This window comes from Manacus candei, unplaced genomic scaffold (assembly GCF_025592945.1).
Source record: "Manacus candei isolate 608988 ecotype Guabito, Panama unplaced genomic scaffold, ASM2559294v1 h1tg000011l, whole genome shotgun sequence".
In the NCBI taxonomy this organism is placed as follows: Eukaryota; Metazoa; Chordata; class Aves; order Passeriformes; family Pipridae; genus Manacus; species Manacus candei.
Genome location: NW_026138059.1, coordinates 2,461,504 through 2,489,280, shown reverse-complemented (window position 1 = coordinate 2,489,280; position 27,777 = coordinate 2,461,504).

Genomic DNA, 27,777 nt, shown 5'->3' with positions numbered 1-27,777 from the left:
GAGAGGTAGCCACCCAGCTCAGCTACTACCTATTAACAGATCACCTTTTAATTTCAGAAGATAAGTCTTCTTGTTGATGTGTTGTGCATCAAATGAACAGTACAAGTCCTGAGATTGATGTGATGTATGAAATGTTTCTTAGTTAACAATAAAGAAGTCTTTTGATTGTTTTACCTCTTCTAGTATTGAAATTACATGAAAGCTGAAAATTTCATATGGTACACTTGTAACAGAAGACCTGAAACCAAGGCTAGTTATCCCCATCTTTACTGCCCCATTGATTTAACACCTGAAGACTCATAATCATCCTCCTTTCATCGTGAATATCATTGACTCTGGAGCACAAAGTAGGGTGTGTAGCTTTCAGGCATGCTATGGGAACTAAGTGTCTATAAGCACTCTTGCCATTTCTGAGTCAAAATTCCAGATAGACTATACTGTGGGTTAAATATAAACTGTTCCCCATGGTGTGGTTATTCTCTGTCTTCATCTAAGTTGACTGTGCATCTAAAAAAAAGACAAGTTTTTAAATCGTGTAGTGCAGTGCAACTTCTGATTAGATTAATTTAAACTAAAATTCATTGTTCACAATAGTGGGATGATGGATAGAATTAAACCTAGAGAGGATTCAGAATTTTAAGGTAAAAAGCAGCTACAATTCCCTGGACGGACTGAGGCCAACATGCTCCCCAGTATAACAATAAACATCTGCTCAGAGAAACAAAATGGACTATGGAACAAAGTGGAGACTATGTGGACATCCTCCATTCTAATCCCAGCAGAACCAGAGAACACTGCAGTACTAAGACTCTACAGTACCTGTCTGCCAAGGGATAATCAAGCTGTTCTGCTGCTGAAGCCAACAACCATGTTGAACCCCCTCCTCAGGTGCCAAACCACGACTGCCACCCATTAGGTACACCAATCAGAAATAAAAAGTATTTATGACTAGAACCACTCAAACTCCACCCCAACATAAAGAAAATAGTGTAAAAGTAAGTTGGGGATAAGGGGAAAGTAGGAGAAGACCTCCACCGAACTGCTGGGATCAGTGAACAGACTGAGTCCATCTTCTCCCCCACACCCCAGATGGATGCCTTGGGTGAGAAATATGCTCTACATGTATTAAATGCTGCTTTTAGGACTAGAGCTTTTGCTTGTGCTTACCCCATAGCATAGTAATTAGATTGCTTTGTATCAGAGCTTTTGCTTGCTTAATATATGTATCAGTAGATTGCTTTAAACATATTTTTGTAGTAGACACTATCACCAACAACCTTTGAAGCTCATTAATTTCTCACAATTTGTATTAATAAAAAGTGTTATTTCATAAATTGTTAAAGCGAGTCCTTGCAGTTGCTGGTGGCAGATAACACCTTGGCAGGACCCGCAGAGTGGTCTTGGCTCTGTTGAGTTCCCCCTAACAAGGGAGGTCAAGGTACCCTCTGATCTTGTGAATCTGTTGGTGAAGGGTCTCGTTATGAGACACTGACTGACTGTCAGACACCAGGGTCTCAACTTTCCTGGGGGACCGACAGGCAAAAGTCTGAACTCCCACCTTACACTTGACAACTGTATAGAAATTTAAATTTGAACTGATTGTCTACATTCCCTTTACAGTCAGTGGAAAACAGCACATTTATTCACAATTTATTTGCTGTATTTTAAATTTCTGTTTGAGAATGAGATGAACGTTTGAATTGAATCCTTTTTTGTCTATATTTGTTGAGATTAATCTTCTGCTTTACATATAAAAAACCTGACTGGTTCCACACAAAGGTATGGGGGGGAGGGAGAGGGCGTGCAGGAGCTGGATAGAGAGTTCCAGAATGTTACTTTAGAGACACTGAAGTGATCCCAGACCGGTCATAGCACCTCTCCACAACAAGAAGTTCATTAGAGAGCAAAAATCCTTTGGCACATTTTAAAGCCTTGCACCTGCCTAGTGACATCCCCTTCTTATAGAACTTCATTTTGAGTTCACTAACAAGAAATCCAAGTCTTTAGTAAAATATATACAACAGTTATGCCTTTGAATCTCCAGTGACTTGTAAAAGAATTTCAAAGTAATACACAAATTTAGGGAAACATACTTTTTATTAATTTTTTTTGTACTGCCACTAACATACCAATAACTGCTGATTATTGCTACACTTAAGATTTTTCAGTGGTATGACTTCAATACTGGCAAACACATAGCTTCTAATGCAGCAAATGCCAATTGAATATTTATTGGTATTATAGAACCATCTACTTTCAGCTTTCCCAGACTAAAACATAATTTCCCCTCACTGGAATGCTCTCCTTTTGCCTATACAAGAAAATCCATGCAAGCCAACTAACAAAGATAAGAGAAACAAAGTTGAGTTCAAAGAAAAAAACCAGCTGAAACATAATTTGTATCATTTAAGATTAAGAACCACTTTCAGGTAAAGACTCCTTATGCTGCGATGCTGAGATAAGAGGAATAAAATGGCTATGAGTTTGAGGAAGGAGTAGAAGAGGGGACTGAAGCTGCAGTCTAATTCCCTTTCAAAAAAAACATTCAGAAGGCTTGTTTTGCTGAACCATCCTCATTTATGCCACTAATTACTGCTAGAGGGCTCCTGTAATTTTGAGTCATACCTGTAAAACTCTTTGTTGATGCATTGTTTTGCTTTGCTCAGTGTAAATACTCTGCAAGGGTCTGGGGGCTGCAAAGCTAGGATCCAGGATCTCAGACAAGCACCCTGAACTCTGGGCTAGAATCTTGCTCTTCTTACTTTTTCTCCTTCACCTTTGTGACTTGCATGCTTTTCTACAAGGTAGTGCAGACTCAAAGGAGAAGCTATAGTAAAAGATGCTATAGTGAAAGACCCCATAGTTCTAACATGGTCCCAAGAAATAAAAGCTTGGGGATCAGTCTCTCCCTGGATGAATTTCCTGGGTGAGGATAGCCTGAAAATCACTTCTCCTGGGTAAACTCTCTGACAACCAGACTACGTCCAAAAAGGTAGATAACACCTTCAACACCTGCTGTCATAAAAAAAGGCATCAAACTAATTTAATACCTATTCCCGGAAGAGACTTTTATTCTTTGGCTCCTAAGTGAATGGCAGCATTTCACTTACAGTGTTATTCAGAGTGGAGAGGAATCTCTGGCAGACTGCTGCATCCAAAGGTAATGGCTGGCTATAGTAATATTTCTGCACAGCATTCTAGCTTTCTAAATCACCTTTGGAAAGCATATTTCTCACCATCAACAGGACAAAAATCTTATGGGTTTCAGTCAGTATAGATTGCCCTGTCAAAGTGACTATTGACTGTCCAGGCAACCTGAATTTCACCCTAGAAATAAAACCTTACAGATTTCCATATGAATTCAAACAAGACTAAAATGACAGTATCCAAACACCAGGAAGAACAAAAGGAGATCTAGGTAGAATACTCAGTCAATAACTTTTCCAGCACAGTTCTCTGTGTTAGGGTCCTGAGCTCTCAAGGGTTTGACTGCCTAGGCTCAGGCTCAGTAGTGCAGCCATGCAGCCTTGAATCCAACAGATGTGTAAAAAGATTTGTGTAAGAAAATGCTTTGACAAGCAAGTCCACTTAAGCCCAACCCCTTGCCTTTGCTCCTGCTGTCATGGCCATGCCTGGCTGTGTACCACACTGATCTGGACTGGACCTCAGAACACTGCCTTGGCTTTCTGGTACGATCTTCTGGCCTTGCCACTGTGGATGGACCAAACAATCTGGACTCTTGGATGACCCTGGATACTCTTACGAGATCCACTCTGCTTTTCTTGTTCAAATCCTGTGGAAATGTGCCTTCAATGTGACCCTGAGGCTCCTGCCCTGCCTACCCCACCACGGTTCTTGTCCCCCAGTTCATTTTCCCTTACAGAGCAGGTATGGCATATGGACACTTCGTTCTTCATCAATAAAAGCAGAAGTCAGTTCATACTGCTAAAACTGCTGACACACAGCAAAGACTTTGTGCAGTGCATTGTGCCTGAACTTAATGACAGAGATCAAGAAAAGTCCTTAGCAAGTGTGGAGCATATTACCACTCTTCTCAGCACAATGAACCATAACAACACTGTTCCCTTTAATCTTCCTCTATTACCACCTGAAGACTTCAGTTTTGTTTTCAACCATTTGTGTTTGGAAAACACAGGTATCTTGGCAACAACTCGCATCCTCCTGACACAGTAAGAACTTTTTTTCTTTGGGATACAACAGATCCCAAACATTGAACCAAAGCTTCGATTCAGAGAGGGAAACTAAACATGTAGAATCTCAGGCATGCCTACTGTCCACAAAAGTAAGTTGAACTACTAACATGGTTAAAAATTATGCATAAGATTGAGCACCTTTTTAATCATAAATGAAGTAGAAAAGATAAAGTATTCATACTTGAGTTTGCTCAGCTGTGGAATGAGCTGCCTGAAGAGATCTGATAACCTAAAATCTGACAGCTTTTAAGAGTGCTCCACTAGCTCCTTTTTTAAGTTTCTCTTATATCACTTGAATGGCAACAGAATAAGGGTAAATTGCCAGAAGTAAAGAAAGGAAAAGGAAAAAAACCTTTTAAATAGACTTAGCTGTTAAATAGCTATTACAGAAATAGCAATTTTAAAATAGAAAACTGATAAATAGTAATGGGAAAGAAAGAAAAAAAATTCTATTTGCTGATGCTGCTAATACTTTGCAGAAATAGCCATATTCAGGCTGCATTTTATGAAGTCCCTGTAAAACATATTGGTACACAACATCCTACTGAGAGGTCTGTTTGTATGGTGATCAGATTAAAAGGGTGGAGTGATTAAAACTATGACATGTCTCTCGTAATTTCAAAATTTTTTAATTATTAAAATGTTTTCTATCAAAGCAGGAAGTAATAGTTTCCCATTTACTTTACACATTAGCCTGCAGATAACCAAGGAAAATAATTACACCATATCATTCAGGTAAATTTGTGTTTATGTTAGTACGTAGCATAAGACTCTTATTACAGTAAATCTTCATTTGCAATTTCAGTAATACCAGAAACAAGACAATAAAAGGGAACAGTACAAAATTAGTTACAGAACCTCTAAGAAATAAAACACTTTAATGTCTTCTGGACACTAAAGCATGTAAATGGCAAACTGCATTGTGCTGAACTCTCCCAGTCAGCTGTCACAGCCTTAGTAACCTGCAAATAATTGCAAATCACCAAGTTCCTGCCTCCACCCCTCTCAAAATGACAGCTGCTGTTGATTCCCTCACTGGAACATCAAAATGCTGCACAGCACAACTACAGAGATTTGTCAACTGTTGCGTAGAGGGAACTTCAGACAACCACTGTATCACACTGTTTCCCTCATACTCAGGACTGCGGTTCATTCGCTCTCAGGGCTGAGCTATGACCTTTCTTCCACTTGTGATCCTTCCAGATCAAAGTATGGCATTTCCCTCACAGTGAGTGAGGAATCTGAAAGGTTTGTCCGTGCGCCTAGGAACTATTGAAAAAGGATAAGAGAACTAACCACACACAGACTTTGGAAGACAGTGGTCTGTTTGAAGTAGCAGAATTTCCTGTACACCAGAAAACTTAAGAGAAAAAGACTACAAAAATCAGAGAATCATAGAAAGGTTTGGGTTGGAAGGAATCTTAAAGATCATCTAGTTCCAAACCCTCTACCATGGGCAGAAACACCTTCCACCAGACCAGGTTGCTCAAAGCCCCATCCAACACAGCCTTGAACACTTCCAGGGATGGAGCAGCCACAGCTTCTCTGGGCAACCTGTTCCAGTGCCTCACTACCCTCTGAGTAAAGAACTTCTTCCTGACATCTGATCTAAATCTCTCCTCTTTTAGTTTAAAATAATTTTCCCTTGTCCTATCAGTATCCATCCATGTAATAAGTTGCTTCCCCTCTTTCTTATAAGCCCCTTTTAAGTACTGGAAGGCTGCAATGAGGTCTCACCAGAGCCTTTTCTTCTCCAGGCTAAACAATGACAACAAAGATACCTAAGGCACCTATATCTAGTGGATACCTGTGTTTAGGCAACTGAAGTCAGCTGTAAGAGTCTACCTTAGGGTGACTGATATACATCTCTACTAACTGTGATGTCTAGCCCTCCGTTGGCTAAATGGGAGGGTAGACAGCTACCATGTCTGTAATCTTAAACTGAATACTAATCCTAAAACTTTATATTCTTACAGTAGGCTTTGGATTCTGTGCCCACTCATAGGTATCTCTTAATATCTGAGATCTCCTGTGGTGTCCAGGCTGGCCGGGACTGGTAGATATAGAGCTCAGCCTGTGGCCTGATGAAATGCCAGGCAGGATATTTGAATAGAATTACACAATAGTGTTCAGAAGCAAGGTCTAAACCCTGAATTATGGGTAGGCACATCTCATATGTTCATAGATATTTCTCTAATGGCACAGCTACTGTGTGTAGTCTTCCATGCCATGACACCTCTTAGTTCTACCAAGAGGATTCTCTGTGGATTTTCCTGCTGAATGGACCTTTAGGAAGTTGCAGTCGTTCTCTGAACTGATTTCCCCTCAACCCCAAAGCCAACTATATTGGCAGAAGTGATGTGATGACACATGGAGTCACTGAGAAAATGGACAAGAAGGGTACAGAAGTGGGGAGAGCAGAAACTTAAAACACTATTACACCAGAAAAAAAAAGTCCTGAAAACAGATAAAATTTCTAGATATATTTAACAAAATCAAAGCAAAATAACAGAATATCCCAAGAATCTGTAATGTTTAATATGTGAACAGCATGCTTCACTACCCAACATGCCAACTAGTTTAGGTTTCCTGCTTTCAAACTAATCAATAAGGCATGTGTATAATTAACTAATGCTTATGTAATGAAAAATTAATTTAAGGGTTTTTTTAATCTTTCCTATTTGTTTTGTATATTAATTTATTTTAAAAAGAAACATGAGTGAGTATTGTAAATAATGAAAAATGTATGCTGTGTTTCTAATACCTTGAAAAACATGTACCTTAGAAAGGTTTTATAAAATAAAAATTGGTAATTAATTTGAATCTGAATGTTTTACTGTACCTTATATATAACAGTCTTGTGATAATTGGTTGTCCATTCTATGACAGGATACAATAATCATTATTTTCACCTCAATATATGTTCAGTTAACAGGCCTGCAAAAATGTATAGTTATCATGAATGAAAAATGAAGATGAGAAACTGAGACGATGTATAATTAGACTGTGTTGGTTGGGTTTGTACATAATTTTTGTAGTAGAATATAGTGTACTGTGTAGGAAGAAGCCTTTCAATTTTTGCCTTCAGATTTGATGTTATGAAAACTTTGAATTTCAGGCTAAGCTGATTTTTCTAAGTGTAAGATTTCTAATACCAACATCTAGCTTGGAAATAGAGTCTTCATCCATTGTAACAGTTAGGAAAACCAGGGAGTGATATGAATCTCTCATTTAAAACCAGATTAATGAGTTCTTCTAGTTACTTCATGGATGTTAAAAAATTTCTTTCCTTTTTTTTTAGCTTCTTGAGGTCTACAGTTTCTATAAGCAGGGAAATTTCTTTTAAATATTTTCATCTCCATCCTTTGATCTGGTAAAAAAAATGGAGGATTGAGTTGTTTGGGAGACTGAGGAGGTCTTATTTATTTGTAGAATATTTTAGATGTGACTCGGACAGTAAAAACTTCACAACTGTCTTACCATTATGTCTAACTTGGTCACTCCTTAGGAAAGCAGGTGAATTTTGCAGCTGTTTCAATGGTGATCTGGGGTCAAGGGACTGAAAAAACTGCAAGGTCAATGGCACAAAGTTACGAAGTGTAAGTGGGATACCCAGTGTGTGGAAGACGTATGAAGGCAATTGAAAGGGCTTTTGAGAAGGGCTTTATTTATTTAGTGGCATTAAATGACAAAATTATCAGTCTACAGACTAAGACATCTGACTGGATGTGCACATTTGAAATGGAATAGGGCTGGAAGGTCTCAGTCAGGTCTTTCTACAGAAACCTAGATGGCATCTCTTTTTTACCTCTTCTCCCCCTCCATCCCAGTCCTTCTTAGTCATTTTCACCCTTCCTCACCTTTTGAGAGTATTAAGACTTCAGCTCAATTTTGCATCTGCTGAGTGTTCACATGTCCTCATCAACATCACCTATTTCTATCCATGGCTTTCCACATGCAGTACCTTCTCCTATTCCTCCTTTTCCAATCCCTCCTACCCTCTCGTTTGAATTTATCATTGGATAGAATTCAGACACCAAGGAACTAAAAGGAATATAAAAAAAGAAATTAATCTAGTCATAGGTACCCTGATATCTCTTGGATATCAATCTCTCTGTAGATTGTATGGATGAGATCCATTCAACAGGTGTATATTGTGCAGGGGAGTATGAGAGAAGATCTGTTTAAGACAGAATGATGAGGACTGTATGGACAGTACTGAATTAAAAATTAGATTTCTGTACCCAAGGTAATAACTTTCTATTTCAGGTTTATTTACCAGCAACCTGGGAAATCTGTCCTCTTGTGCAGTCACCCATAGATGGCTCAAGTGAAGCACAAAAAAAATAGCATAAACAGAACTTTGTCTCACAAGATTATAGAAAACTGTATGCGTTCATCCCCTCAAAACATCCCTTACCTCAGTATGGCTATGACAGATCCTTTCTTCCAGAGCTTTTGCAGACACTGGGCATTCTTTGTCTTCATGTAATTATTCTGGTATTTCTGTTGTATATAGAAAACAGATGTTTTTCCACAATGCTTTTACCTTTCTGATTCAAAGCCACTGTCTTTGGTATAATCTGCAAAGTGGGAAATAAATCCAAATCATTATTTAGCCCTATACAACCCAAACTATTTGCTATTTTTCTGTAGCAGCATGTTGTCTTTGCAAGTCCTGAAAAAGCAGCCGGAGTGGGACTTGAAACAGTTCTCAAGGGAACAGGGTAGTAGGGGTGTCTTTGGACAGAAAATGACTGATAAAGTACCCTTTATAAAGAACAGAGAGAAAGGACTGAAGTCCTTTGAACAAATTCTCTCATATTTATGACGTGAATCAAACATTCTCTGTGACACTGCCCACTACCTCTTCCCACAGATATTAACAACCTCTATTGTGCACACAATCTGACAAGGTCCTAATCCCTTTGCCTTGAAAACCTCTTTGGACACCTATTGCTCTCTGCAGCTAAGCATGGGCTTTGTTGGCTCTTAAAGATGTTCTGTAGGATGCACTGTTTAGAAAGGCTCATATCACACTTGAAAGGATCTTGCTATACACTGAATTCGTTTTCAGGAACTTTGTGAGAAAGGGTGTTGTGATAGCTCATATGAGGTGAGGTTTTACAGGTAAAATATAAAGGAGAATCAATTGGTGAATTCTTTCTGATTATAGCAATGTTCACTGGATTTTGGGATAAGCAATAAAAGAAGGACTAATTTGGGCAAATGACACCATAAATTGCCAGCATCTGGGAAGTTCTACACTCCCTTGACAGCCAGTGTTGAATAACGGCAATTTCTAGAACATAATCCATTGCACTGTAGATATTTTGGATGTCTGCTACAATCCAGATAAATTGTGTTTTAAACTCTAGAAGTTAATGCTATCTTAGACTTGGCTTTGGTTACAAGAAAGACATTTAGAAGAGCTACTTAGAAAAATAACATTGCAAGCAGTAACCACAAATTTAAATTAAATAGTCTGTAATTAAGGCACCCATTCCAAGATGGATGACTTCGAGCTATTTATTAAAATCAGTGTAAATGAAAAATAAAGGACAAGAACACAGTGAAAGTTCAGAATTTCCTTTAAGGTGCTGTGAAACATCTTAAATTAAAAAAGAAAACATTTCATAAAAGGACTTCAAACTGTCTGTCAATAATTTCAGAAATAATACAGGGAATAAATGGAAAATCAAAAAAAAAAGAATAAAATAAAAGAGGTGTTAAAACTCAACCTTATTCAGCTTTTATAAAATAAATCAAAACAAATGGAAAGATATTATTCACTAAAAAGCACAAAAGAGAACAAAGCAAGTAGAAGCAGATATTAAGAAGCAAGAAAGGAGTCATTATTTAAAATAATGTAGGTATGATCTACTAAACAGGTGACTGATGTGTGTCAGTTTTCAATTTGGCTGATAATATTGGCTATGGAGAAGAAGACAGAACAGCTACAGACAGTGAAAAATAGTAATGTAAACTAAGGGAATATGAAATTTTATAATGAAAGAATAATAAAAAAATTGTGGAAGAACCATCATGACTGAAGCTATATGCCCACATTTTTCCTCTGCCTAGAAAAAAAAACAGAAATAAAAGGGGGAAAAAAAAAGAATTGCAAGCTGCAACCAAGGAAGAAATTTTCACTTTTAAAGTAGTGCTTTAAAAGTAGCCTGGATTAATCAATATATGTCTGGAAAAAAATTACTTTGGAGGGAAAAAAAGTAATTACTTACTTTGTTAAGTCTGAATGTTTTTACGAAGTTAGTTTAGAGAATAAATATTACCTGAAATTATGATAAACTATATCCTCCAGGGTACAAGTAGGAAAACACCAATGGTAGGGATATATCTGTAAGTGACAGTCACAACTATAGTTACACAAAATCTGGTGCCCAGATTTTGGCTGTGTGCCCTGACTGAATACCCACCCCCATGTTTCAGCTCCCCTTCTTTTTCCTTCCTTCTTAATCCTTCCCATCCTCTCCTTCTGTCCACCAAGCGCATCTGTCTTTTAAATACAGTTTGGTCTGATGATAGCCACCAAATGTCTCCATCAAGTAAAAGAGAACAAAAGTGACCTGGTTTCAGCTGGGATAGAGCTAATTTATTCTCAGTATCTGCTATAGTGCTGCGTTTTGGATTCAGAAAGAGAATAACATCGATAACATGCTGAGGTCTTGGTTTGTCACAATTTGTGAGGAAGGGACGCAACAACCTTCAGGTTCAAGCAGAGTTGAAGGTCTGCTTTATTAAAGATGGCTCCCCTATTTATAGGGGGAGTAGGGAAGGTTCTGGAAGGAAGGGAGGAGCATGGGACTGACAGGGAAAATGTGGGAGGAGTCACATCTGATTGGGGAAAACAAGGAGAGGATCATGAATAAACATAGCACTCTGCACTGCAGTAGATTTTAACCGATAGGAAAATGGGAAATAAACATGAGGGAGAGGACGTTATAAAATTTGATAAAAACATGGGGATACAACAGGTTCAAACACATGTTAACAACAACTATCAACTTCTTTCAGTCAAACAGTTTCTATGTCAGTAATGTTGTATCTGATCAGTTTATAACATGTTTCCTTCTTCTGCAGCTTCAGTCAGGTTATTCTGCAATTGCTGTTTCCACATTCGAAACTTCTCTTCTTTGCAGTAGATATCTTCTACATTGGTTCTTGCTAAGTCATGTTTATCCTGAGGGAGCATAGCCAGGACAGGTGACCCAAACTGGCCAAAGGGATATTCCACACCACAGAATGTCATGCCCAGTATATAAACTGTGGGAGTTACCTGGAACAGGGGGCTTATCTGGGCTCAGGAAGAGGGGCTGGCATCAGTCAGCAAGTGGTGAGCAATTGTATTGTGCATCACTTGTTTGGTTTTCTTCTTTCCCTTTCTAATATTATTATTGTTATTTACCATTGTTATTATATTTTACTTTGTTTGCAATTATTAAACTGTTCTTATCTCAACCTACAAGTTTTACTTCTGAGTCTCCTCTCATTCCACTCAGAGGTTCGGGGGGAACATAGGGGGTTGAGCAAGCAGCTGCACAGTGCTGAATTTCCAGCTGGGCTTAAATCACGACAAAAGGTGATATTGGAGTTGATATATTCTTGCACTGTCTGAAAGTGTTTTTGCTTCTGACTTCCACCCTACAGTGAGGTGTTTGGAAGCCAGCTTGATGGCTGGACTGAGCTCTCCAACCAAGGACTATCTAATATGGAACCCATCTTTAACTATTTATACTTAGACATAGGAGAAGTCAACACATTATTGTAACCCAGCCATAGTTAGGGATCAAAATAGTGCCATAAAGACAAGAACTAGAATTTTTTTTCTCAAAAACATTGTCCCTTTACAGCGTACCAGAAAATGTCTCAAGGTTGTTTTACACAAAGCTCTCAAGGAATGCTCTGGCAAATGACCTGACACCAGACGTGATTTATTTGTATTTTCTTAGATATTTCTCTTGAGTCATAAGAACAGATTATAACCTAGTTTATCTGTGACATGAGATCATTAACTTCGGGAAGTAAAAAATGATACCTCTCCTGGGCAGAGTTCTTTAAAATGCTGTTCTTAACAATTTACTGGCCTCAGAAAGTTCACTTCTTTGTCATATTTACAACTTGTATTGTATTAAAGCTTTTCATACACATCATTTTGGGGTCAAATAAATGGCTACATACACTATTATAATGTGGTATTGAGTTTCCATGTACAGATCATTATAAAACTGTACTTTAGGATGTAATATTCCTAGATAGGTGATATCTAATGACTGTTTTATATTTCCACTTTACAAACGTTTTAGATGTTTGGGAGCACAGATGGTGAAATCGATAAGAAAACAATGTCTGGACAGGACTGCTCATGAATTATCCTTTCACCCATAGACAGAATACTGCTATGGAGGTAGAGCTGAACTGAAGAACTAAAGGAGTTATTTTCCCTTTTATTAGCAAGATATTGTCTTGAATATTTCATTCCCTTAAAGCGTAGATGAACCAGATATTCAAAATAATTTTGTTGATTTTTCTGGGGGAAGTATTGGATTTGTTTAATTTACAAAGAAAAGTCCAAGACCTAGTTCTATGGAGGTGCCATCAGTTTAATAAACAGACTGATAGGTAATTGATTAAAGAGTGCAAAAAGCATCATGCCAAAAGCAGTGTTCTTGTGGCAATCAGCACTTTATGAATAAGTGAGTTCTGTGCCCTTTAGAGACCACTATCAGTTAGTGCAATAAATTAGGGGTGTTAAGCCAGTGGGACACAACTCTGAGAGTCTGAAAGCTTACCTCAAAAAAAATTCCCTGAGTTACATATGTAGTCAATGACAAGAGTAAGAGCCAACCACCTACAAAAATAACCAGGTACAATAATTTTAGATATATATTATAAAATAGGGTGTGTCTCCCTTTCTCAAATGACAATAAAACTGAAGTGTAGGGATAACATTCATCTCTTCTAACTTTATCTATATAAAAATTAGCATTCCAAGGCTTATTTTTCTCTATTGACTAGAGGCTGAATTTGGTTGAGACATCTGCACTGAAGATGTGTGTTTAGGTGAGATGAAATCCCCTTCAGTGACTCTGTATCAGGAATTTTTCTTACTTGTAACACTCCAAGCAGTGTTCTCTCTTTCTTGCCTCATAAATTTCACAGATTTGAAGAACCTTGCTAATATTTATGCCATCGTACTACCTGAAACACAATTAAGATCTTCCCAAGCAAGGATCTTGTCTACCCATAGAAACACGGGACTTGAGACTCCATTTTGGTTATGCAATAACAACACATAAATATGCAATGAAATGCATTGTCACTTTATTATTTTCAATATTTGAAGAGAGAGACTCTGCAGGCATAGCCTTGTTTCTTTCCAGACTGTATAGATATCTTCGGCACTTATTTAAGGCTAGTACACTAGGGAGGGGCTCCATCCTGTCTATCTATTAAAAAGTTAGCTAGTGAGTTAGTTAGTTAATTATCAGTTATTTAGTTAGTCAGTTAGTTACTCTAACTTATACTTTTTTGCTTTTGTTTTCTTTTTTTGTAGTTGGTGGAGAGATACAAGCTTCTAGAGGATGATTCATCCAGAAGAGCCATTTCATCATTTCACTGGTGAAATGAATCCTATTTTAGATATTTCAACTTCATATGCAAGTAAATAGAATAGAATAGACAAGAAGATTTCAATTGCAGTTGAAAGGGGCATACAGCAATCATCTAGTCCAATTGCATGACCAATTCAGGGCTGACCAAAAGTCAAAGCATGTTGTTAAGGGTATTGTCCAAATGTTTCTTAAATACTGATAGGCTTGGGGCATCAACCACCTCTCCAGCAAGCCTCTTCCAGTGTTCAACTATTGTTTTTGTAAAGAAATACTTCTTAATGTCCAGTCTAGATTTTTCCAATGAAGATTTGAACCATTCCCACATGTCCTACAACTAGATCCCATGGAGAAGAGATTAGCACCTCCCTGTCCACTTCCTCTCCTTCGGAAGCTGTAGTGAGCAATGAGTTCATCCCTCAACCTCCTTTTCTCTAGACTAGACAAACTCAGAGCCCTCAGCTGCTCCTCACAGGACATTCCTTCCAACCCTTTCACCAGCTTTGATGCCTCGTCCGGACTCATTCAAGGACCTACACATCATTCTTGAGTGAGTACTGTGTTAAATGAACTTGACATGCTTCCCCTGAGTACCCTAGGTCATTCATGCTTACTGAAGATGAAAGGCACAATCACAGAGGTTTTGTATCCATGTTTCAGATAGCTGCCTAAAGACATGGAATGACTCCAGTCTAACTGGAATGATATAATTCTCACAAGGAATTACACAAAACAGAAACTAAGATTTCCAAAACCATAGTCTCACAAGGATAATAAAAGAGAATGGCAGTTACTTATAAACCAGTCTTAATTCTTTTCAGAAAGTTCCTTAGAATTTTTTGCCTATAGGATTAAAATATGGAAGCTGTTTACCCAATTTACATTTGTGGAAAATGAGTCAGCATAATTTTCATCCATTCCATTTATTAAATTTTTTTAAAAAAATATTAGATGATGCTCCCATACCAGGGAAAAAATAAAAATGTGTACTTACAATAAAATTTTATTTCCGTGGGAAACTACATAGGGACATTCAGTATGACCCATCCGAACCAACTGGACTCCTGGGAGTCTGCAAACACAAGCATGAGCAAGAGTAGCCTCCACAGCAGAGTTCAGTCAGTGAATTACACTGAGGGATGGAAATTCAGATAAGTAACAGCTTCCTCCAAACAACATGGTCCTGACGTGAGTCTTTAGTGGCTTAAAGTTTGTGGAGCCCTACAACAAACTGTAGTTGGAAGGTACTTAACATTACAAGGCTGTGTCCAGGAATAGGGAGGGCTGCATACATTCCAAGGAAGTGGGAAAGAAGTATCTTCATCCTAGCATCCTGATCTGCAACCTTCCATTTTCATAAGATCGTCCAAAGACACTTACACTTGCAGGCATTAAAGCCTATGAGAGATGAACTGAGAACTGAGGACAAGTGCTTCACTTTCCATGAAAATACTTGTCTGATTCTCTTGAACTCAGTCCTGTCTACTGAGTCCGAGCCTTTTTTCTCCTCATCTTGTTAGTGGGTTAAAAAAAAAAAAAAAAGTCTTGTCACTTTTTTTTGTTTCCATTCATATTGAAGGCCCTCTGGAACCTTCTTCTGCTTCCTTTACTTACCATCAGAAAAGAATGGTTCTTGCTTTAATAATGAGAGCAAATATGATGTCTACCCCTAAGTTTTGGGGTTCTGTTTTTGTCTAATACATATTTTTCAGTCAGAACCTATTCAGCAAAAACGACACTTCTTCTGGAAAATCTGTCATAGACAAAAAATAAGCTTGTGAAGAATTAGTGCAATAGGAAAGGAGAAAAGATATGCCTTATCAAAACCATATTTGCACACCATCTCAACTTTGTAAGCTTTGCACAAGAGGTAGAAAAATAATAATCAGATATTCTTCCCATGAAGTATTGACTGCTCTGTAACCCAAGGGAGATCCACTAGAAGAAAATGAACCCTAATGAGATATCTGAAAAAGGAAATAAAACAGAAAAATATGGAAGATGAGTCATTTCTGTAATAACTGGTTTTGTTCATTTCAGATAAATTGATGTGTGACCACACTTTATTTTACCTACCTTTGCATGAAATGCCTTGTAAACAAAATAAATGGTTGACAATAAATATAGCAGGCTCATATAAACATTTTCAAAATTTATCTCTAACAATCTTGCCCTTTTCTAATTAGGGGTAGATATTTAGTACTTGCTAATTAAAATTCATTTTGTCAATAAACCTTTACTGCCAATTTTTTAATTTACACAATATGTAATACTCTCAAGTTGGCAGTTCTCATCAGTAAAAAGTATTTCATACAAACTAAATCTTATCTAAATGCCATGATGCTATTCATTTAATTTCAATTATTATTAAAGCTTGCTCAGTTAATCCATCTGCTATGTCCTTTAAGAACTATATTTGAAGAATTCATTCAGAAATGGCTGTATAAGGTGGTCTGAGCAGACAATGAACCAGAAAAGAACTCTTTTCCTATCTTTACAAGCCTCTCAAACTGTCAAAGTGGGTAAAGCAAGTAATTAGTCATTAACTATAAATGGAACCTACTTTCCAGTTATCGTATTTTTGGGTAGAATTATTAAATATTTAAGAAACTGTAATCTCAGTACTTAAAATTTCTTGAAACCTCAATTTTTGTCCAAGGAAATAGTCTATAAGTACTACAGGGTTGAATTGCCCAGTCTTAGGTGTTTAATTTATGACTTGAATTGAAAAAAAGAAAACCAAACAAAACAACAAAATCTTATGTTCAATCCCTTCAACAAAATTTTTAGGTTAGTAGATCCCATTATCATTATAATATTAATATCTCCTGACAACATATAGGAAGACCCATCAAATCCACAATAGTCCAGCAGTAAAGGACTATTGTCCCACCAAGTAGGATCTTGATGAAAATTATTCTCACACAGTGAATCCTTCACTTCTTTAAAGGAATGTAAACTCTAATGTGCAGTGCAATGCATTCTCTTAATGAAAGAAAAATTAATTTTCCAGCAATGGTGTCATTCTCTTAATCTTTCAGATCTGAGATAGCTCACATACAGGAGGTTTGAGCTACCCTCAGTTTTTATTCTATGGATCAAAGATGTTCATGCTCAGCGAATTGTATGTTAAATCACTTTCTTTTTAGGAAGAAAAAATATAGAGATAAAAGGAAAAAAAAGGAAAAAAACAAGTAAACAAACAAAAAACCCAATCATATACCCTCTCCAAAAAAATAAATCGTCATAACAAATCAAACATGCACTATGACTGCAAAATTATTCCCTGGTAACAATCTCAGTATAAAAGCTATTGAACTATTTATTTGGATCTAACTTTACCAGTTCTACAGAATGAAAATTCACTTTCCTACCTATAGAAGTTACTTTTTAATCAGCTTCTTGGTCTTTTCTTTCAGTGTTTAAAAACAATGAGTAACTCTTAGGCTACTTACAGTTTAACTAAGCAGATCGATCCATACTATTGCTGTGTCTTATTGGAATGAGATGGGTTTAAGTTCCCCTAGGACAAAACCTTTTCATTACCTCACAGTGATTACCTTGATACTACCAGAGTATGCTAATAAACTACTTCAAGAATGTGAGTTTCTTTCTGCCTGAGGTCATGAAAAACAATTTTGCAGAGTGAGTTTTTAAAGGTAAAGGCCCCCAATATGAAAAGAGAACTGTCCCAATCAGTTGCTCAAAAAATGCAAATTTCTAAACTATGGGCCAGAACCTTAGATCATTTCCAGTCTTTGTGTAATAATGATCATTGGTCTAAACATCTCTGGGCATTTGTACTGACATTCATACCCATTCTTGGCTCAGCTGTAGTGCTCAGTCATGGTGGTGAATCAGTACAAACAATGGGAAACTGGACAGAAACACTGATACTTCTGTAGCCAGAAATTTAAACAGCTCAGAATTTGCTACAGCAATTGAGTCACTGGCAAAAAGGTAGGAGAAAACCTTTTAAGTGTCTTTCCCAGAGTCTACTGCTATGACACACCTCAGCATCTGGAGCATTATGGATAAACATGCTTACAGCAGTAGCAGTTGAAAGAGCAGAGCACGCTGCTGTATACACGGTTTTCTGAAACAAAGTCAGTAGTGAAAATTAATGAAAATGAAGATAATAGTAGAAGCAGTCATTCTTTTTTTTTTAAAGAAAAACAGTCATTAGTGTGATCTTAATAATCTGAGATATCCTACAGCATAAACAGTTTTAAAGAGGTATTCTATTATTTATTTATTAAAAGTAAATATATTTTTATTATAATTAAATAAGTCAGCCCTCATCTTTGAAATCTCAGTGGAACAATATCACGTGTTGTATGACAGTTAGTCAGCTACCCAGGACCATGTCCAGGTGGATTTTGAATATCTCCAAGCGTAGAGACTCCACCACCTCCCTGACTACCTGTGCCAGTGCTCCACCACCCTCACAGTGAAAAAGTGTTTCTTAATGACCAGACAGAATCTCCCATGTTTCAGGTTCTGCCTATTGCTTCTGGTTCTTCTCTGGGCACCACTGAGAAAAGCCTGCTTCACAAAGTGCAGTAGATATTCATAAAGCCGAAATAATAAAAATAGCCTTCAGGACGAAAACACAATCTACTCAAAAACAAACTTTGTTATCCAGAAAAGAGCATTTCACAGATGCTTCATGTTATATATGCCATCTGTGGAGAAAAATGCATGGTGCTATAGCAGTGTTTCAGGCCATTTCAGAGTGGAGTCAGAGGAGGAACTGGTCTTCTATTAACTACATAACAAAGTGGTTATGATGAAGAGTCATGAAAAAACTTTACATGGAGTAAAAGTCTTGGTAAGTGAGCTTGAAATTTATGTAAAGTGCTAGAAATGAACAAGAATGACAAAAGAGCTTTTTCAATTATTACAGAACAAAATACTACACTAGAACAATATGGTTCTCCACTTTGATTCACCAAGATAACTCATTCTAATAATGGGGAAATTTATTTTTGGGCCTAAAATGTAGCTCAGTTTGCATGCCCATGCAACCCTGGCTTAGATTATTCATTAGTTATTATTGTTCTGCTTGAGAACCTTTCTTTTACATATGTCAGAGGAGTTGTTAATTGTAATGGCAACGTGATGCTGTGAACACCTGCACTTATGGCATGGCCAAAACCCAATTTATTTCTCAGGGATCACCATCAAAACACTCTGTTAATAATACCTCATAGTCATGAATAAAATTATCTTTAAATGTGAAATCACAAATATAGGCAGACTTATAAAGTAATTTTTGAAAAGCCAACATTTCTCAACACTCAGAAAAGGAACAGCTCACAAGTGGTAGAACTCTAAAGCTCTATTCATTATGAGCTATGACTAAAGCATGGTTGGATGATAAAATAAGTACTATTGTTGCTTTTACATGCCATATCCACTAATTGTCATAGACTTTCAGAGAGCAAGTGTGACGTTACAGATAAATGTGATTCACAAGAATGATTTATTAATGAAGCCCTAATTTATGTATTAGTCAAGATACTAAAGTATGCTACCTAAAGAACACTGTCTAGAATTTTATATATAAACATCCAAAGAAATGTTGGGTTATTTTGCTGTATATCATTGAGTCTAATTGTTTTGCAGGCTTGAATGCCTTTGTAATGAAAGACGCAAAACTGCATGCACATTAAAAAGTCCTGAGGATAACTAGTTTGCTAAAGAAGATCCTTTTGATATGTTACAGAAGTAAACCATCAGCAACAGCTACCACAGAAAAGTCAGTGTTCACACTGACATAAGTGACCATGTGGTACAATGTAAAATTGGTCCGTGTTGAATTTTACTGAGAAAAAAAAGAATGAGACTCCAAACAACATTTTGAATATGCTTCGCATCTCTTTTCTGAACTCAATGATCCTAAAATCAGAAGATATCACAGGAAAAAAATTTACAAACAAATCCTAATGCATTGAAAGAGACACTGCAAAAAAACCCAAACAAAGCCAAGAGAGTGTCCATGCACAAAAGCATTAGCTGGTCTGTCATAATTTTGTGTGAGTATAGGACAAATTGTCCCCATTAATGCACCTACGTATGTAAGACAGAAGCACACATATTTGCAACCTTTCAAATAAAGTCTTTATTACATTTAAATGAATATTTTACTGCCAGTTTTCTTATAGATATGAACTATATGAATGAACTATGAATTTCTGATAGGTCATAAATAGAGATCAACATAGAGGGACAAAGACAATAACTATTGTTGGAGTTTTACTTTACTGGTATGTTTAGAAACTTAGAGTATGTGGGTAACAATTCTCTACCACTGGAAGATAGCAGATATACTTCAAAATACCATGCTTCAAACTGGGCCAGCCACAGATAAGTGTGGCTCTTGCAGTCATGCATCTTTTCAAAGTGCTCAGTGACATTGTTCAGTTCCAAATAGTTTTCACAGATCCTGGAGTCATTGGACTCATTATCTTCGCATACTAAAAAGATAGTCCTAAAACAGTCCTCCACTTCAATGAGATAATGCAGTGCTAAAACTAGATATCTATCTGTAAAAGCTCTTTATGATTTTGAAAACTGAACCCCACATGTAATTAGCTGCGTATAATCAAAGTTCAGATTCAAATCTTGTAGCTTCTGCCTTTTCTTCTTTAACTAAGAGCAAAATATCTGTTTCAACAGTCATCATATTTAAGGATCCCTACCAACTGTCAGAGGAGGTAACAATGTGTAAATCCCTTTCCACATCTCAGCTATCTGAAGGAGAGCCAGATCTAAGTTCTATAAATAATTAGGAACACAGACATGATAGAATCTTAACGAAGCATATGAGTATTTGTTTACTAATGATTGATGAGAGGAGTTATACTACAGAGAGTACCACTCTTTTTCAGGACGGATTGCTTTTTCTTTCACAAGCATTTATTTTTTTAATCTGTTATGTTATTAAAATGTAATATCATTCATCTGAATGTCCTCATTTAAAATAAAGTGCATGTAATTTATCCTGGGAACAAACAAGCTAAATTTAGGTTGAAAGGCCAAAGAGATATAAATGAAGGTAATGGAAAACTGTATTCTGCTCAGCCGACAATTGGTTTCAAAGTCTGTTTTTGGTTATCAACAACAAAAAGAAACTTAAAGGGACTCCTTTTCTTCCCCACTTGGTTTCATTAAACAGGTCTTAGAGTTATTAATGAAATTTTTATAGAAATCCAGTATGTGTCATCCTGAAAATATAGGTTGAAATATTTCAAGAAAGAGTAAACATATCTTTAAAAGATCTGCTCAATCAGAATGTTGAAGCTGGGCATTTTGCACTGATAAAAGTACAGAATGATGAAAGTAGCAGGCCAGAAAGAAGTAGCAATGGATTTTATACCTCACATACTTGTTAAATTCTATGACCCATGTTATTCATGTCAGAATACATGCTTTCAAAGGTGTACCAAATTAAAGTTAGAAATCAAATCCAGGGCATATGAATTTTGTTACTCTCTTGGCAGTTCAAAAACTTTATGCTTTTAACAACACCTAAGAAAAAGAGAACTTAAGAAATTTTCTTGACCAAGGAATTGAGATTCCACTTCACTTGTCAGAAATGAAAGTGCAATAAAATATTCAAAACCCAGAGACTGAAATAGCGACTCTCTTTTGGAACTGGATATTGTAAGTAAACAAAAACAACAGTCAACAGAGTCGGAAGACTCTGCAGAGAAATCTTGACAGGCTGGCTGGATGGGCAAAGGCCAGTTGTTAGAGGTGCAACAAGGCCAGGTGCCGGGTCCTGCATTTGGGTCACAACAACCCCATGAAGTGGTACAGGCTGGGGCAGAGTGGCTGGAAAGCTGCCCAGAGGAAAAGGACCTCTGTGTCCTTTTCTGAACTCAAGCCAGTGTGTGTGCCCAGATGGTCAAAAAGGCTAAAAGCATCCTGGCTTTTATCAGGAATAGGGGGGGTCAGCAGGGCTAGGGAAGTCATTGTTCCTCTGTACTTGGTGCTGGTGAGGCTGCACCTTGAATCCTGTGTTAAGTTTTGGGCCTCTCAGTTTAGAAAAGACATTGAGATGGTGGAGCATGTTGAAAGAAGGGCAACAGAGCTGGTGAAGGAACTGGAACACAAGTCTGATGAGGAGTAGCTGAAATAGCTGGGGAAGTTTAGTCTGGAGAAAAGGAGGCTCAATTGGGACCTTATAGCACTTTATAACTACCCGAAAGCAGGTTGTAGCTTGGTGGGGGTCAGTTTCTTCTGCCAAGTAGTGAGTGACAGGATGAGAGGAAATGGCCTCCAGTTGTCAGGGGAGGTTTGGGTTGGATATTATGAAAAATTTCTTCATGGGGAGGGTTGTAAAACATTGGAACAGGCTGCTCAGGGAAGTGGTGGACTCACCAACCCTGAAAGTGTTCAAAGAACGTGTGGATATGGTACTCGAGGACGTGGGTTAGTAGTGAACCTGGTGGTGGTGCTGGGTTGACTGTTGGACTTGGTAATCTTAGAGGTCTTTTCCAACCTTAATGATTCTATTACTCTATGATTCTGTACTCCCTGTTTTTTTCTTTTTTTTTTTCTCTTGGACTGCTTTCTGGAACAATTTCTGGTATGCCTAGTGTTTCACTCAGTGATTGAACAGTATATTGATAAGTTTGATGGCTGAAATTCCCTTATCTGGTAAAAAAAGACAGTTGAAAAGAAATATTGCAAGGTGAACATTCCAGAAGGAAATAGTAAAACCTATGAAGTAAATGCAACTTGGAGTAGTTTTTCCTGTTACAAGAGCTTATGCAAGTCCTTTTAAAGACATCTTTGCTGAGGTGACAAGTTTAAATAATTTCCTTTTGCATAATATGCAATTAATATTACCCAAGCTCAGGTAGTATAGTAAAACTCACTAGGGAGTTCTCCTATTAGATGTAATATAAAGTATTTTAAATGGATTAATTTTGGACTAAGTCAAATAAAGCATTCTAGCCTAAGCATTTAATTTGCTTTACACTTATGCATTTACAGACGCATTGGCAAAATGAGATGAACATAACTGTGAGATACAATCAGATCATATTGTGTTGGAATATAATTGGTATGTGAAATCAGCTGGGATTAGAAATAATGATAGGAATCCATGGAGATGTATTCAGTGCAGGCCTTAAAAGGCTGGTGTCAGAATACTGCAGATTTCTGATGTGCAGTATATCTAATCCTCAAGAATTCTCTCAGCTTCCACTTTCCTTATCTCACCATTTAAAAGTTTTTCTTTTGATTATATATTAAGGCATTTTCAATTTACTTCGAATTTCATTTTACTTATCCCTGCCTGATTTTCTGAGAAGGCATAATATAGTTCCAAATTATTTGCTGAAGAACATTTGACTCCCGATTGTCTGAGGGTTTAGAGGAAAGAGGGAAGACAGGTTAATAGCTGTGTCTTTCTCTTGGCCTAATAGATGAGTTTCACTCTGAAAAAGAAAGTTGTTTGCTTATGCAAGGCCTTTGAGAAACCTTTCTAAGTCCAAGGTAGGGACAAAATGAGAAAGCAAATGAACTTTTAAGATTGAGAAAAATCAACTTGAAATCTTAAAGAGTCAATGCTTTTCCAAGAGTTTATATAGAAAGGCTATTTAAGGAATGTGTGAAGGAGACAAAATACTTCTGAAGAACAGAAAAAAAATATAACTAACAAGATAAGTCAGATATATCCCTTCTCTCTCAAGTCATCACCTTAGGCAGACAGTCACTTCCAAGGGTAATATCATCCAACATACATCAAGTACCTATGCTAGAATTATAAACTTGATTTCCATTTTTCCCTCTACAGTGCTAGGTGGAGACCATATTCATCTCCTTACACAGAGGAGAAAGGGTGCCAATTGTGTCAGGTGTGTTAGATGAATTCTGGTTTAGATGTCAAGATTGGTGAGATGATTCCCCAAAACCTTGATGGACAAGAAAAATGTGAAAAGGTTATGCCAGCTAATAAGGATGGGTGGCACTTGAATACAGAGCAACGAATGCATGCAGCTATTTAAATATTTTATTTAGAAGGGCAAATATGCTTTTGTTCCATATCCTTTTACACTGCTGTTATTTACTACAGGTCAGGTCAGGTCATGGCTGGGCTTCGCGAACGAAGATTTGGGAAGGGCTCTACCCACGTTTGTTGCAAGCACGTTGGTGGCTGAAAAGGCCAATACAAGATAGAACATATTGCTTCTAAATGAGGACATCATTTAATATCAAAGATCAGAACGATTTTCATATCAATCACATAATAGTTAACAACCAAGTGTGTTGTTTCTTAATCACAAGCCCTTCAGATGAGATACAAAGCCTGAAAAGCTGAAGGATTTTGTATAATTAACAGACCACAAATAAGGATTCAACAACTCAAACTCACTATTTTTTTCATTCTCTTCATATAGGAGTCTAGATGAAATATTTCTATCACATATTTTATTCCATCTATAAATTCAATGAGTAAACTAAGCTGGGAGTTCCTGATTTATCAATCCAAACAACAACAAGTAGTAAATATCAATACTGTTTCAGTTTTAGGTACATATTTATGCTGTATGAGGACCCTCACAAAAGTTTTACCAACGTATTTCTAGATTTTAAGTATAAAAAGGAGAAAACACAAGAAAAGAAGTTATCATTTCCAGAGCTTATAGCTGAAATCTGTTGATCTTACAATCTGAAAATATTTGTCTTGTAACCACAGAATAGAAATTAGAGGCTGGAAGTCATAGCTAGTCACTCACTAGGAAATACTTCACATCAGGTAATAATTTGTAATATAGTTTCAGTTTAATAGAAATTAAATATACTCGCTACCTGTAGAATGAATCAGTTTCTTGAAGGTCATCCTGTCATAGCTGTCTCAGCTGCACAAATAAGAATTAATTATGGTTTTAATAATATGTCAAATACAAACACTATATTTTCTTTAAAACAAAAACCTTAATAGGTCAGATTTTGTGCATGTACAAACATTAACATCTGATTAGTGAGAGATACCTCTGCCCAAATTAAGTTGAAAAAGAGACCATGTCCTGAAGTCAGTGGTACAGACTTAATTTAACAGTAAATGTGAGGTAGAGATATAGAAAAAAATAAAAAAGGGGTGGGGGAGATAGAGAGAGATCAAACAGAAGAGAGTCACCAGCTGTGGATCCAGGGGCATCCCATTGGTCCTTCTTCACCGTGGGCTTTCGGTGGTGGTGGTCTTGGAGTCATTCTTCAGGGGGCTTTACGCAGTCCAAATTCTGGGTATCCACAGGGTGGTGGCAGATGCCAGTCCCATACCTTGGAGTGATGTGTATAAGCAGTTGCTTCCTTTCCCGCAGTTTGCCACAGTGGGAATTTTTGTCCAGATATGTTAATCAGGATGTGCTAACCAGATCTCACCTCTGCCAGGCCTGGAATTAGAGCCTTCCTGCCACCCTCTGTGCTTATGTCAAGTTCCTGTTGTGATGACTTATGGCAAGTTCCTTCTGTGGCCTTGACAACGTTTGAGAGAGGCAACTGTGCTCTTTACATCCTTCCAACAAAGACCTTGTTCTATGACATACTGAACTTCTTTGGAGACATAACAGACCTCATCCATTTGCAGGTGCAGCAGCAACTGCTCATGAACTGATTGATTCCCTTACAAAATTTAGATCAAGGTTTTGAACGATTATTCCAGTGGCAATTAAATTTGCACACACATAAAAGATAGTAGAATCTATTTGTAACCAGCGGGCTGAAATCTTAAGGGGATAGTGAAATATGGAAAATAGCTTAATAAACAGTTGTGGGTGATATAAGAACTTTTAAAACAAAAACAACATGATTCTATAAGTCTTGTGGTTATCTGGTTTTCTTTCATAGCAGAGCCTCTTCACAATGCTCTAAAACTGAAAAAAGCATTGCATTTGAGTACATTTGTCATTTAAATTCACCCTAGTCCTTTAACCTCATTTACCCTTTGTTGTTCACCAAAATATTCATATTTCAGCTTTAGCCTCAAGAATGTGCTAAGACTCACATGTCAGAACTCGAGGCTGCTGGTGTGATTCAACTTCTTAAATGGCTCCATGTCAAACAAATTTCTAGCCAAATCTTAAAAACTTAGGCCAACTGCTTTTCAACAATGGCTTGAGATTGTTTTCAACAGTCATTCTTGAGATCATTTTGGCACTTCTCTAACAGTTTGTGGGAAAAGTTAATTGCTGGATATTCCCCAGATCTCAATTTTGAGCATACCACAGTACTATTTCAATTCAGAGGCCTTTTGAGAGGGAGTAGAGCAGAAAAAAGTTGGGAACACTTGTAAAGATTTTTTTTTTCTTCTTTCTGTAGTGCTCCATTTTTCTTATGTCTCCAAAGAACTGAGGGGAAATAAAATAAAGTCTGGTTTTGTTCATTTTGCAATATGGAAGAACAGTTTGAAAACTCTAAAGCTAATTTACTGATCACGAATTTTGTTCTGCTAACATTGCAATTTAACTGTCAAATTAAATAATGAAAAATCCACTAAAAATTTCTGTACAGTTAAAACTTTCTTAGGTAAAGAATCTCTCCTCTCACACACATTGTTTTTGAAATAAGAGTAAAATATTATTTTGAAGTTAAAAGAGAATGTAGTGCGAAATTCACAGGGAATAAAGAATTAAACACAAGACTATAAAAACAAAGACCTGGGAAGGACTACAGGAGATAATTTACTCCAGTTTTCTGGATTAAAGTGTGATTGAATATGTTAGATCGTTTCTTCACCTAGACAGTCTAGTGTTCACCTAGCAGCAAGAATTTTCTGTGAAGTGATTGCATAGTCTCCTTGCTCTGCTGTAGTGTTTCACTGCCTGTGTAATGAGAATGCTTAGTTGTTACTGAGAATGATTGACTAGTGAACCAGAATTCTTGAGATCATTTTGAGATGGAACTAGAACTGTGCAAAAAATATTATTGTCGTTTCTTTGATGGTGTAAAAAAATAGAAACAAAAGCATGTAACCCAAGATTACAGTTCATATGTTTATCAATGTTGGTAAGTTTATCATGCTGTAAGCCAATTTGTTGAGAGACTTTTTCATTATGTGCATACCCAAAGATGGTGGTCTGCCCTTCTACTATAATCAACTTCCACGACCCACTTCTTCAGTTTTGAAAGAAGTTGGACAATTTTTACATTAGAATTCCTCCTGCAGTTTCTATGTGAACAGAATAGGCACAATCAGAAAAATTCCTTCCATTCATAGAATTCTTTTTTTCCCTTTGGGCACATTATTAGTGTATTTCATGTCAACGAATATTTAGCTGGATGATTAGAAATTCTTAGTACTCATTTCCAAAGCCGAAAACCAAACCAAGCCAAGAACAACAAAAGAGAGCAGAAAAAAACCCCAAACAAACAAACCCAAAGCTCAAAAACAAACAAAAAACCAAACAAGAAAAACAAACCATGACTGTAACCATAGCTATGACTTTCATTTGTCTGAAGAGACTGTGAATCTCTCATTAAGCTGTTTAATTTAATTAAATGAGATCCAACCTCTTTCTTTAAGTTACTCATTTATGAGTTTATATTTATGAGTTATAACTAGTTTCTCTAGTTGGCTGCTGACAAGGACTGTGTGGCTTCCATGTCCATCTGCAGATGCAGTGGTCTGTCTGCCTGCATGCCTGTTCCTCTGCCAGGCTTTTTTCCCAACCAAACATAGTAATTTTTGAACCTACTAGCTAATTTTAGTCAAACCTGAGAGGTGTCTGGAGGCCTTGGTAATAACCACTGCCTGAAAACAGGCAACTGATTAAAAAAAAAAGAGAGAGAGAAATCCAAATTATTGTTCTCCATCCTCCCTTTGGCTAAGGCTGAAAGTAGTTATTTAATTGTGCACTAGAGAAATCAAACATGAGAGACCTACAGGAAACTAAGTTGTGACCAGTGGGGCATACAAA